The following is a 14,776-nucleotide window of genomic DNA, read 5'->3' as shown; positions in this document are numbered from 1 at the left end:
ATCTCCTAAAGCAAAATAACTTTCAACCCCGGATCTTGTATCCAGCTAAACTGAGTTTCATTTATGATGGAGAAATTAAATACTTTAAAGACATTCATATGTTGAAGAAATTTGCCATAACCAAAAAAGCTATTCAGGATATTCTCAGACCTATCCTCCATAATGACCAACCCAATCCTATACCACAAAAGTAAACTCATTCAGAAATTTCAGATCAAACTCCAATTTCCACACTGGTGAAAGGATTAAAAATGCCCACTGGACTTTTTTTTTTTTGTAGAGACAGAGTCTCACTGTACCGCCCTTGGGTAGAGTGCCGTGGCGTCACACGGCTCACAGTAACCTCCAACTCCTGGGCTTACGCGATTCTCTTGCCTCAGCCTCCCGAGCAGCTGGGACTACAGGCACCCGCCACAACGCCCGGCTTTTTTTTTGGTTGCAGTTTGGCCAGGGCTGGGTTTGAACCCACCACCCTCGGCATATGGGGCCGGCGCCCTACTCACTGAGCCACAGGCGCCGCCCGCCCACTGGACTTTTGAAAAACTCAATACCCAAAACATCACCAGATTTATCAATATTCTCCATTAATGTGAAAGACTTAAACTGTCCTTTAAAGAGGCATAGGTTAGCTGACTGGATACAAAAACTCAGGCCAGACATTTGTTGCATACAACAGTCACATCTTAACTTAAAAGACAAATACAGAGTCAGGGTGAAAGGATGGTCATCCATATTTCAGGCAAATGGTAATCAGAAAAAAGCAGGTGTTGCAATTTTATTTGCAGATACAGTAGGCTTTAAACCAACAAAAGTAAGGAAGGACAAAAATGGTCACTTCATATTTGTTAAGGGTAATACACGATATGATGAGATCTCAATTATTAATATCTATGCACCCAACCAGAATGTACCTCAATTTATAAGAGAAACTCTAACAGACATGAACAACTTGATTTTCCTCCAGCTCCATAATAGACGGAGATTTTAACACTCCTTTGGCAGTGTTGGATGGATCCTCCAACAAGAATCTGAGCAAAGAAATCTTAGATTTAAAACTAACCATCTAACATTTGGATTTAGCAGACATCTACAAAACATTTCATCCCAACAAAACTGAATACACATATTTCTCATCAGCCCATGGAACTTACTCCAAAATCGAGCACATCTTAGGTCACAAGTCTAACCTCAGTAAATTAAAATGAATAGAAATTATTCCATGCATCTTCTTCGACCACCATGGAATAAAACTTGAGCTGATTAACAACAGGAATCTGCATACTCATACAAAAACATGGAAGTTAAATAACCTTATGCTGAATGATAGCTGGGTCAGAGATGAGATTAAGAAAGAAATCCCCAAATTTGGGAACAAAACAAGAATGAAGACATGAACTATCAGAACCTCTCGGACACCAAAATGGAAGTTCTAAGAGGGTAATTTAGGGCACTGAAAGCCTTCCTCAAGAGAACGGAAAGAGAGGAAGTTAACAACTTAATGGGACATCTCAAGCAACTCAAAAAGGAAGAACATTTCAAACCCAAACCCAGTAGAAGAAAAGAAATAACCAAAATTAGAGCAGAATTAAATGAAATTGAAAACAAAAGAATAATACAACAGATCAATAAATCAAAAAGCTGGTTTTTTTAAAAGGTCAATAAAATAGATAAAGCTTTGGCCAACCTAATCAGGGAAAAAAGAGTAAAATCTCTAATCTCATCAATCAGAAACAACAAAGACGAAATAACAACAGACTCCTCAGAAATCCAAAAAATCCTTAATGAATATTACAAGAAACTATATTCTCAGAAATATGAAAATCTGAAGGAAATTGACCAATACTTGAAAGCATGTCACCTTCCAAGACTTAGCCAGAATCAAGTGGAAATGTTGAACAGGCCCATATCAAGTTCTGAAATAGCATCAACCATACAAAACCTCCCTAAAAAGAAAAGCCCGGGACCAGATGGTTTCACATCAGAATTCTACCAAACTTTTAAACAGGAATTAGTACCTATATTACACAACCTGTTCCAAAAGGTAGAAAAAGAAGGAAGACTACCCAACATGTTCTGTAAGGCAAACATTACCCTGATCCCCAAACCAGGAAAAGACCCAACAAGAAAAGAAAATTATAGACCAATATCACTAATGATATAGATGCAAAAATATTCAATAAGATCCTAACAAACAGCAACACATCAAACAAATTACACATCATAACCAAGTCGGTTTTATCCCAGGGTCTCATGGCTGGTTCAATATACCTAAATCTATAAATGTAATCCAGCACATAAACAAATTAAAAACAAAGGCCATATGATTCTCTCAATTGATGCAGAAAAAGCTTTTGATAATATCCAGCATTCTTTCATGATCAGAACACTTAAGAAAATCGGTATAGGAGGGAGACAAGATGGCGGAATGAAGCCAGCTTACAACAGAGGCTCCTGTCCAGAAGGAGAGTTAAGGGACAGGAATTTAGTAAGTATCCTGGTGGACTTGAGCCTCACCAAGAGAGAAGGTTGAAGAACGCACATCAACACCGCTGAGGCAAGCTGTGATCACAAGGACGCAAACAAAAGGTACAAAATCCACCACCAAGCGGACGGGAGTCCCCCTCCCCCATGAGACCGGCTCAAGAGCCCCACAATTAAACAAGCGGGCAGAAATTAAAGGCCCTCCCACTACACTCCACGGGAGAGACCTTCTAAAAACTGGACCTACTTCCCCTACTGGGGTGCCGTGGCGTTCTCCTGCCGGGCATAAAACTGAATAAAACTTTAAAAATCCTTTGCCGGCAACCCTGAATCCCCAACACTCCCCTCCTGCCCATTGTGGTCTGGAGGCCTGTCCCCCAGGAGTTCGGATACTTGAGTGATTTCTCAAAGGGAGTGGACAGTCCCTGAGTTGCGACTTGTCAGCATTGACTCTGAGGCATGCGAGTGAGGAGAGGGCACCAGGCTGAGGGGGAGTCACACCTCAGCGGCACTTCCCTGTGGTGCGGTGCAGCAGCCCTCCCCGTGCATCAATACGGCCAGGCATAAAACTGAATGAAACTCTAGCTTCCCCTCTACTCTCACTCGGGGTCTGGGGGCCTTTCCCCCAGGAGTTCGGATCCTTGGGTGATTTCTCGAGGGGAGCGCACAGTGCCCGAGCCGAGACTGGTCAGCGCTGACTCTGAGACACGCAAGCGAGGAGAGAGCACCGGGCTGAGGGGGAGTCACGCCTCGGCGGCACTTCCCTTCGGTGTGGTGCAGCAGCCCTCCCCGGGCAACATTACGGCCGGCCGGGCACAAAACTGAATAAAACTCTAGCTTCCCCGCTGAGCGCCCCTACTCTCACTCGGGGTCTGGAGGCCTATCCCCCAGGAGTTCAGATCCTTGGGTGATTTCTCAAGGGGAGTGCACAGTGCCCGAGCTGTGTCAGGTCAGCGCTGACTCTGAGACACGTGAGCAAGGAGAGGGCACTCTGCTGAGGGGCAATCAAGCCTTGGTGGCACTTCCCTGCGGTGCGGTGCAGCAGCCCTCCCCGGGCGGCAACAATATGGCCGGGCATAAAACTGAATGAAACTCTAGTTTACCCCCCCCGCCCACTCGGGGTCTGGGGGCCTGTGCCCCAAGAGTTCGGATTGTTGGGGCATTTCGCGAGGGGTGTGGACCCAGCATAAACTGCAGCTGCTCAGTGCTGACTCTGGGGCACGAGACAGAGGAGAAAAGGGTCGGCTGAGTACCCACACCAGAGCGGCAGTTCCCTGGAGGCAGAGCAACAGCCATTTTTTCTTTAACAGCAGAAAGGCTCACTTCTGGATATTCTGAGGCCACACCCCCTGTCTCCCTGGGCAACCAGAGGAGGCCACCGGTGAGCGGGGGATTTCCTGACACTGCTCACAAACCCGGGAAGCTTGCAGGGCGGGGCCGACCCAGAGAGGTGATCAGATGCAAACCTTCAGCAGCAAAGAGGACACAAACCTCCAGCAGAAAAGACGTTTGAACTCAGAACAGCCTGTCTTCTGTAGGTGATTTCAGCAGGAACAGAGACAGAACCCCGCAAAGTTGTCTGTTCTGTTCTGTTCTATTAACAGCATCCATCAGGGACGGGGCTAAGCCTGAGTGAACACCTTCTATCCATCACCTGCATCAAGCACTCAAAGATGTCAGGCCCCATCTCCTCCTGCTAAATAGCGGCAGTCTGCGGGGGACTGGCAGACTTCCTTGCGATTCAGGCAGGTGAAACCCCTGGAGTGTCTGTTCACTGCAGGCAACTGGGTTAGCCATCTGCAGAGATACCAGTGACTGGGTCCGATGGAGGGGCAAAGTGGGGAAGGAGACGTCAACCTTCCTAGACTGCTCTGTTTGCTGGGTGGCTCCTCCTGACTACCCACGCTGCACTGGGATGAGCCGTGTCAGAGGAGTCACCAGGCCCCTGTGATCCAGTTCCCAGAGACCTCTTGAATTCTCCCACCCGAGACAGGTGCCGATTGAGACAGTTGATTTGGACCTTTTGAACTGGGCTAATAGACTGAGGACTTTTCAGGCGGTGCCCTGGGTGTGTGGTTGTAGGAAGGTTTGATTCTCCTTTTCCAACTGGGGCCAGAAGGGGGCAGGCAGGGTGACTTAATTGCTGATTTTTCCACACAGCTGAGACTTCAAGCCAGAGTAGAAGTTGCAATAGGATTGAATAGAAACCAGCTGAAAACAAGACAGAACCACTTAGCTCCACCACACAAGACAGGGCGCCAGTTTCTCAGGCCACAACACTGTACAGGCCCTTGATAAAGCCCCAGGGGAAAAATCAAAGGGAGTAAAATAACCATGGGTTAGAATCAGCGGAAAAACTCTGGTAACATGAATAACCAGAATAGATCAACCCCCCCCAAGAAAAGATACGGCAGATGTGATTGAAGATCCCATTCGTAAACAACTGGCTGAGATGTCAGAAATTGAATTCAGAATTTGGATTTCAGACAAGATTAATAAAATGGAATTAGGAATTCGAGGAGAAATTCAAAAGTTGTCTCAAGAATTTAACGAATTTAAACACAAAACCACCAAAGACTTAGACACACTGAAGCAAGAATTTACAGCCCTCAAATATATGAAAAATACAGTAGAATCCCTCAGCAACAGAATGGAGCAAGCAGAAGAAAGGATTTCTGACATTGAAGATAAAGTCTTCGAATGCTCCCAATCTCTCAAAGAGGAAGAGAAATGGAGAGCAAAAATGGATCACTCACTCAGAGAGCTCTCAGATAATTTGAAAAAAAGCAATATACGAATTATTGGGATTTCTGAGAATGATGAAGTGGCCTCGAAGGGCACAGAGGCCCTTCTGCATGAAATTATGAAAGAAAATTTTCCAGACATGCCTAGAGAATCTGAAATTCAGATAGGAGAGAGCTTCAGAACCCCAGCACGATTCAACCACAATAAGTCATCCCCCAGACATATCATAATTACCTTCACTAAAGTTAACATGAAAGAGAAGATTCTCAAAGTAGCCCGGTGAAAGAAAACTATTATGTACAAAGGTAAGAATATTAGAATAACTGCAGATCTCTCTGCTGAAACTTTTCAAGCCAGAAGAGAGTGGTCATCAACTTTTAATCTCCTAAAGCAAAATAACTTTCAACCCAGGATCTTGTATCCAGGTAAACTGAGTTTCATCTATGATGGAGAAATTAAATACTTCAATGACATTCATATGTTGAAAAAATTTGCCATAAGTTAACCAGCTCTTCAGGATATTCTCAGACCTATCCTACACAATGACCAACCCAATCCTATACCACAAAAGTAACACACTCAGAAACTTCGGATCAAACTCCAACTTCCACACTGGCGAAAGGATTAAAAATGTCCACTGGACCTTTGAAAAACTCGATACCCAAAATTCCACCAGACTTATCAATACTCTCCATCAATGTGAATGGCTTAAACTGTCCTCTAAAGAGGCATAGGTTAGCTGACTGGATACAAAAGCTCAAGCCAGATATTTGTTGCATACAAGAGTCACATCTCAACTTAAAAGACAAATACAGACTCAGGGTGAAAGGATGGTCATCCATATTTCAGGCAAATGGTAATCAGAAAAAAGCAGGTGTTGCAATTTTATTTGCAGATACAGTAGGCTTTAAACCATCAAAAGTAAGGAAGGACAAGAATGGTCACTTCATATTTGTTAAGGGTAATACTCAACATGATGAGATCTCAATTATTAATATCTATGCACCCAACCAGAATGCACCTCAATTTATAAGAGAAACTCTAACAGACATGAGTAAATTGATTTCCCCCAGCTCCATAATCGTCGGAGATTTCAACACTCCTTTGGCAGTGTTGGATCGATCCTCCAGCAAGAAGCTGAGCAAAGAAATCTTAGATTTAAACCTAACCATCCAATATTTAGATTTAGCAGACATCTACAGAACATTTCATCCCAACAAAACTGAATACCCATACTTCTCACCAGCCCACGGAACTTACTCCAAAATTGACCACATTTTAGGTCACAAGTCTAACCTCAGTAAATTTAAAGGAATAGAAATTATTCCATGCATCTTCTCGGACCATCATGGAATAAAACTTGAATTGAGTAACAACAGGAATCTGCATACTCATACAAAAACATGGAAGTTAAATAACCTTATGCTGAATGATAGCTGGGTCAGAGATGAGATTAAGAAAGAAATCGCCAATTTTTTGGAACAAAACGACAATGAAGACACAAACTATCAGAACCTCTGGGACACCGCTAAGGCAGTTCTAAGAGGGAAATTTATAGCACTGCAAGCCTTCCTCAAGAGAACGGAAAGAGAGGAAGTTAACAGCTTAATGGGACATCTCAAGCAACTCAAAAAGGAAGAACATTCCAACCCCAAACCCAGTAGAAGAAAAGAAATAACCAAAATTAGAGCAGAATTAAATGAAATTGAAAACAAAAGAATAATACAACAGATCAATAAATCAAAAAGCTGTTTTTTTTGAAAAGGTCAATAAAATAGATAAACCTTTGGCCAACCTAATCAGAAAAAAAAGAGTAAAATCTCTAATCTCGTCAATCAGAAACAACAAAGACAAATTAACCACAGACTCATCAGAAATCCAAAAAATCCTTAATGAATATTACAAGAAACTTTATTCTCAGAAATATGAAAATCTGAAGGAAATAGACCGATACTTGGAAGCACGCCACCTTCTAAGACTTAACCAGAATCAAGTGGAAATGTTGAACAGACCCATATCAAGTTCAGAAATAGCATCAACTATACAAAACCTCCCTAAAAAGAAAAGCCCGGGACCAGATGGTTTCACGTCAGAATTCTACCAAACCTTTAAAGAGGAATTAGTACCTGTATTACTAAACCTGTTCCAAAATGTAGAAAAAGAAGAAAAACTACCCAACACGTTCTATGAAGCAAACATCACCCTGATCCCCAACCCAGGAAAAGACCCAACAAGAAAAGAAAATTATAGACCAATATCACTAATGAATATAGATGCAAAAATATTCAACAAGATCCTAACAAACAGAATCCAGCAACACATCAAATCAATTATACATCATGACCAAGTCGGTTTTATCCCAGGGTGTCAAGGCTGGTTCAATATACGTAAATCTATAAATGTAATTCAGCACATAAACAAATTAAAAAACAAAGACCATATGATTCTCTCAATTGATGCAGAAAACCCTTTTGATAATATCCAGCATCCCTTCATGATGAGAACACTCAAAAAAAATGGTCTAAGGGCGGCGCCTGTGGCTCAGTTAGTAAGGCGCCGGCCCCATATACCGAGGGTGGTGGGTTCAAACCCAGCCCGGCCAAATTGCAACCAAAAAATAGCCGGGCGTTGTGGCGGGCGCCTGTTGTCCCAGCTACTCGGGAGGCTGAGGCAAGAGAATCACTTAAGCCCAGGAATTGGAGGTTGCTGTGAGCTGTGTGAGGCCACGGCACTCTACTGAGGGCCATAAAGTGAAACTCTGTCTCTAAAAAAAAAAAAAAGAAAAGAAAAGAAAATTGGTCTAGAAGGGACTTTTCTTAAACTGATAGAGGCCATCTACAGCAAACCCACAGCCAATATCATATTGAATGGAGTTAAACTGGAATCATTTCCACTCAGATCAGGAACCAGACAAGGCTGCCCATTGTCCCCATTGCTTTTCAACATTGTAATGGTAGTTTTAGCCACCGCAATTAGGGAAGAAAAGGCGATCAAGGGTATCGATATAGGGTCAGAAGCGATCAAACTTTCGCTCTTCGCAGATGATATGATTGTGTATCTGGAAAACACTAGGGACTCTACTACAAAACTCCTAGAATTGATCAAGGAATACAGCAGCGTCTCAGGTTACAAAATCAACATCCATAAATCGGTAGCCTTTATATACACCAACAACAGTCAAGTTGAAAAAGCAGTTAAGGACTCTATCCCATTCACAGTAGTGCCAAAGAAGATGAAATATTTGGGAATTTACCTAACAAAAGACGTGAAAGATCTCTATAAAGAGAACTATGAAACTCTAAGAAAAGAAATAGCTGAAAATGTTAACAAATGGAAAAACATACCATGCTCATGGTTGGGAAGAATCAACATTATCAAAATGTCCATACTACCCAAAGCAATATATAATTTCAACGCACTCCCTATTAAAGTTCCACTGTCATATTTTAAAGATCTTGAAAAAACAATACTTCGTTTTATATGGAATCAGAAAAAACCTCAAATAGCCAAGACATTACTCAGAAATAAAAACAAAACAGGAGGAATCACACTACCAGACCTCAGACTTTACTACAAATCGATAGTGATCAAAACAGCATGGTATTGGCACAAAAAAAGAGAAGTAGATATCTGGAACAGAATAGAGAACCAAGAGATGAATCCAGCTATTAACTGCTATTTGATTTTTGACAAGCCAATTAAAAACATTCAGTGGGGAAAGATTCCCTATTTAACAAATGTTGATGGGTGAACTGGCTCGCAACCTGTAGAAGACTGAAACTGGACCCACACCTTTCACCATTAAGTAACATAGAGTCTCACTAGATCAAAGATTTATTTTTTTTTTTAATTTACATTTTATTTATTTCATTTTCCATTTCATTTTCCTTAATATCAAATATCCAATTTTCAGGCTGGGCACAATGGCTTATGCTTGTAATCCTTAGCACTCTGGTGTTTTTTTTTTTGGCTGGGGCTGGGTTTGAACCCCCCCACATCTGGCATATCGGACCGGCACCCTACTCTTTGAGCCACAGGTGCCGCCCTGGATCAAAGATTTAAACTTAAGACATGAAACTATAAAAATACTAGAGGAGAGTGCAGGGAAAACCCTTGAAGAAATCGGTCTGGGCAAGTATTTTATGAGGAGGACCCCCTGGGAAATTGAAGCAGCTTCAAAAATACACTACTGGGACTTGATCAAACTAAAAATCTTCTGCACAGCCAAGAACACAGTAAGTAAAGCAAGCAAACAGCCCTCAGAATGGGAGAGGTTATTTGCAGGTTATGTCTCCGACAAAGGTTTAATAACCAGAATCCACAGAGAACTCAAACGCATTAGCAAGAATAGAACAAGGGATCCCATCGCAGGTTGGGCAAGGGATTTGAAGAGAAACTTCTCTGAAGAAGACAGGTTCGTGGCCTTCAGACATATGAAAAAATGCTCATCATTTTAATCATCAGATAAATGCAAATCAAAACTACTTTGGGATACCATCTAACTACAGTGAGACTAGCCTATATCACAAAATCCCAAGACTAGAGATGCTGGCACTGATGTGGAGAAAAGGGAACACTTTGCACTGCTGGTGGGAATGCAAATTAATACATTCCTTTTGGAAAGAGATGTGGATAACACTTAGAGATCTAAAAATAGATCTGCCATTCAATCCTGTAATCCCTCTACTGGGCATATACCCAGAAGACCAAAAAGCACATCATAACAAAGATATTTGTACCAGAATGTTTATTGCAGCTCAATTCATAATTGCTAAGTCATGGAAGAAGCCCAAGTGCCCATCGATACATGAATAGATTAATAAATTGTGTTATATGTACACCATGGAATATTATGCAGCCTTAAAGAAAGATGGAGACTTTACCTCTTTCATGTTTACATGGATGGAGCTGGAACATATTCTTCTTAGTAAAGTATCTCAAGAATGGAAGAAAAGGTACCCAATGTACTCAGCCCTACTATGAAACTAATTTAGGGTTTTCACATGAAAGCTATAACCCAGTTACAACCTAAGAATAGGGGGAAGGGGGAAAGGGAGGGGAGGGAGGGGGGAGGTGGGTAGAGGAAAGGAGATTGGTGGGATTACACCAGCGGTGCATTTTACAAGGGTATATTTGAAACTTGGTAAACGGTCTGGGAAGCTAGTGAATGATGCCCCATGATTATATCAATGTACACAGCTATGATTTAATAAAAAATAAATAAATAAATATAAAAAAATAAAAAAATGTCAACAGAATATTTCTCCACAGGTAAGCCAAGTAAAGGTGTTTTTAATTTCTTTTTGATTTCTTAATTATGTGCTTATTTGTTTTATTTTTCCTTAGTTTATGAGACTTGATGTACTGGATAATCTCTGTAGAGTCAGGTGGGAGTCTGTAAATTTTTCTCTTTTTTGGGGGGGAGTCCAGTTTTTTAGCTGGTTTCACTGGTAGAACAGGTTTGAAGATGCATAGAATAAGATGGAGTAAGGCCTGACAGAGGCAGAACGAGTCTGGCCCTCTTGATAACACCAAAGTCTGTCATACTATACATAGGCAAGGACACCTGATAAAGAAGATGTTCACAGATGTAGAAGCCATGCTTTGGGGCCTAAAAGAATTCTTTCCTATCATCTGTCACCTAGGTTGAAAGAATAATTGCTGACTTTTTGTGAAGAGCTGCTGAATGTCCATCTCTCTTATATTCCCAGGCCTGGAAGACTGTAACTTTCTTTTGTTTCCATGCACCCCCTAAGGTCCTGCCTTAGATTAAGATTTCTGTTCAGTGAACCTGCACTGCAAATGACATCATCCTTATTGACAGAAGTCTTGGAAAGTCTAATTGTATTCCCAAAAGACAGAACTACTAAAATTAAAATTAAGTATTTAAATTAAATTAAAATTAAAAAGGCACATATTTTAATCACATATTTTAATCTTGAAAAATCAAGATTAAAAGTAGACATTGCATCCTCTGAGATCATATAAGATAGGAGATGACTGTAAGTAAGTTTGTATTTTTCTTGACTTGATCACGCTTTCAGTGCCAACTGCCTCTATCATTCTAGGAGGAAATTGGGAAGGTTGAGCCTTGAATTCGTGTTGCATTATTGTCTTTTATGATCCATGTGAAATATTCCTCTTCCATGAAATCATCACTTACAAATTAAGTGCAGATTAATCTATATAAATAAAAAAGGCTAAGTAAAAAAGGCAAATTGTCTCTTCCTCAGTTGTTGTAAAATGGTAAATGCTCAACTTAAATGAAGAAGAGTTATGAGAACACAATGTCCTTCAAAAGTAAGCAACCTGATGTGGCTTAAATTGAAAGAAGGCCTTGCTGTCCCCATAGGATAGATGTTGAGAACTAGAAATAATCCAATCCAGAGGGAAGGAGGGAGACAGGAGTAAATTTCAGGGTAGTGAAGTGAGCTGGAACAATGATCCCAGATGAAAATATACTAAGCATCCTTAAGAGACCACAAATAGGCCCAATCATGCATGGTAATGTTTCAGAAAGAACAATCTGCAGTTCAGTGAATACCATTTCTCACCTAAACCCTGTAAAGTTATATTCTGTTTTGCTGGAGCTAAAAGTACATGGAAGCTCAAGGAAAAAATGATTCAAAATACAGAAAGGTAACTGTCAAGATACACATGAAGTTTGTCCTCTCTCGCAGTAACTTCAGGTCAGCTGGAACGGCACATGGCAAACCTCAACTACATTTACAGCCATTCAAAGGTAAAAATAATGCTTGGAAACAGTCAAAAAGGGGAATTATCCCATTTTACCAAATCTCTCACACACGCACACGCGTGCGCACACACACACACACACACACACACACAATGGGAAGACAACCAGCTTCAAAGTCAACTGAATAATGGTTCACCAATTTTGTGTGTATGAGAGACAAAGAGAGAGAGGGAGAGACATGGAAGGGAGAGAAAGAATGGTATAGACTGAGGTGCTTACTTTCCCACATCCTGAATGTGTATGGCTCTCAGTCTGTCAGGGAAGGCAGTCCCTGACAGCTATGCATCACAGCCTTACTGTTTGTTATTCAAGGGACAATACTTCTTTCTCCCATGTACTATTAAAAAAAAATTCCAGGACATACCTGATTGACCTGTCATATATCCCTTACTATTCCTGAACCAACCAGTGTGCATACAGAGATGGGCTGTTCTCATTGGCTTGTCTGCCTCCCATATTTATTTCTACAGCCAAATGAGCATGCTATTGTGCTTGCAAACCCCAGCACAATTATCTGGGACAAGATGTCTCCTCCAAAGGTGGCAAATGAAGTTTATCACTAGAGGTAAGGAGAAAGGGTCTTGGGAAGACAGAAACACACTTCCTCCATAACCCCATACAAGATTGAGTTTCCATCCACAAAGAAATGTCTGGTTTCTTCTAAGTGATAATGCCAGACTGGTATGAATGGCCCCCATGTGTCCTCTCTTTACATCTAAATCTGATTATATGACCTCCCTTCAAGCCCATGCTGTACTTGAATCCACTCCCCATCCTCTCCTTCTCTGGTTTGTCTTGTGACTCTGCCATTATTTTTTTTCTCCACAATTTTGACCTATAATGTTACCTGCAATCCACCCAATCTCTGAAAAATAGACATAGGTATTTATATAATTATTTCTGCCAGCCAATTATTTTATCTTTCAAGAAGATCAATCAGTGGCATTTTCCTTTCTAACCACTGACTATACCTGAAATTTAATATGTGAGCTGTAAAATATCTGTGTAGACTTAATGAGTTATACATGTCAACCAATAGTTAAATTGAGTAGCATAACATTTATTTTGAACAGTGTCCTGTGTCAATAACAGGTAGCTTTAACTAACAAGACTAAGAAGTTCCTCTCCCATCAAGGAACATAGTCTTCAATGTATAAGTAAAAATTTGTACTTTATTCATTTATCTTTATCTCTCTAACAAGATGAGCATAGGGTTAATATGCATGCATACACACAGAGAATAATTATTTACCTGTGTGCATGCATAAATACAAATTCAACCTATTAAGAAAATATAAAAGTTTTTGTGATGCAATATTGCATAAAATAAAGATGCTATTTAGAGTGTCATTATAACATGGCCTTCCATCAGCAGAGGTTTTTTTAAGGTTTCAGGTTCAATTATAAAGAAACTATTAATGTAACAGGTGTTTGCCTGCCCAGTTTGGTTTATGGGTATAAGATATATTTAAATGGAGCCAATTAGCTGCTTTTAGTACATTAAATTAGTGACCCATTAGACTGGGTGAGTATCTAAGAATTGGTATTTTTTAAAGCTCTCAAGTTTAGAAACCACTGAGTCATAAGATTGCAATTAGACTTTCTGTATCCAATTAAATTGTCATTTCTGAATACTTAAAATGCTCCTGAGCTATGGTAGCTGCTGCGGTGCATACACAGTGGAGGAAATTGATGGGAATTTCCAGGGGCGTCTGTTCATACTGCTTTCTCTGGCCCTGGTGATTTTTCACCCCCATCAAATATGTTTATCTTTTCAGATCCAGTTAACATAGCACCTTTTCTGTAATATCTACTGCATATCTCTTAGGTTTGGGTTGCTAGATTTAATTAATAAAATATGGGATACTCTGGGAAATTTGAAATTCAAAGGATGATTTTTCCTTTTTTAAATTTAAATTTACTTATTTATTTATTTTAATCTACTATAAGGATGTCCCAAATATTGCATTGTATCTTTATACAACAACTACTCCTAATACTGATTATTATTATCATTAATATTATCAGATTTTCAAAAATTCAAACTTGATGGAGCATACCCAGTATTTTTTTCTGGCCATCCTTTCTTAGTTATTATCTTAATTTGCTAGAGCAGCCAAAGAAAAATACTATACATAGGGTTGGTTACATGACAGAAATCTATAGATTTCTAAATCTAGAAATCTGTATTATTACAGCTCTGCAGGACAGAAGTTGGAGATGGTTGGTTTCTCCTGAGACCTCTCTTCTTGACTTATAGATCGGTGTCTTCTTCCTGTGTCTTCACATGACTTCTGAGAACTTATGCATTCCCCTTATTTCACCATGTGCCCTAATCCTTTTTTATGAGGACACAAGAGATATTGGATTAGAGTCCCACCTTTATTGCTTCATTTAATTAGTTATATTTTTACATTACAAATTAATATGGTGGTACATATGATTAGGTTACATAGTTTGCTTTTGTAAAGTGAAGAACTAAGTTATAGTTGTGAACTTCACCTAGGCAGTGTGCCATAAACCTGTGAAATGTACTCATTGGGGGGCACTTTACCCAACTTGTCTCCTCCCTCCTGCACACATGAATTTTGATGAGTTTGTCTCTCCTATGAGCATGGGATTGTTGTAGTTGTTAATGTGCTAGTACAACAAAAATAAAGAAATGGGGCCTGATCAAGTTAAGAAGTTTCTGTGCAGATAATTACTTTTTTAAAGGAACTATCTCCAAACTATATCCATACTATCACATTTTAAAGTTCTGTGGACTTCAACACATGAATTTTGAAGGAACAT

The sequence above is a fragment of the Nycticebus coucang genome, chromosome 19 (genome assembly GCF_027406575.1).
Source record: "Nycticebus coucang isolate mNycCou1 chromosome 19, mNycCou1.pri, whole genome shotgun sequence".
In the NCBI taxonomy this organism is placed as follows: domain Eukaryota; kingdom Metazoa; phylum Chordata; class Mammalia; order Primates; family Lorisidae; genus Nycticebus; species Nycticebus coucang.
Note: the sequence above shows the minus strand (reverse complement) of the source record.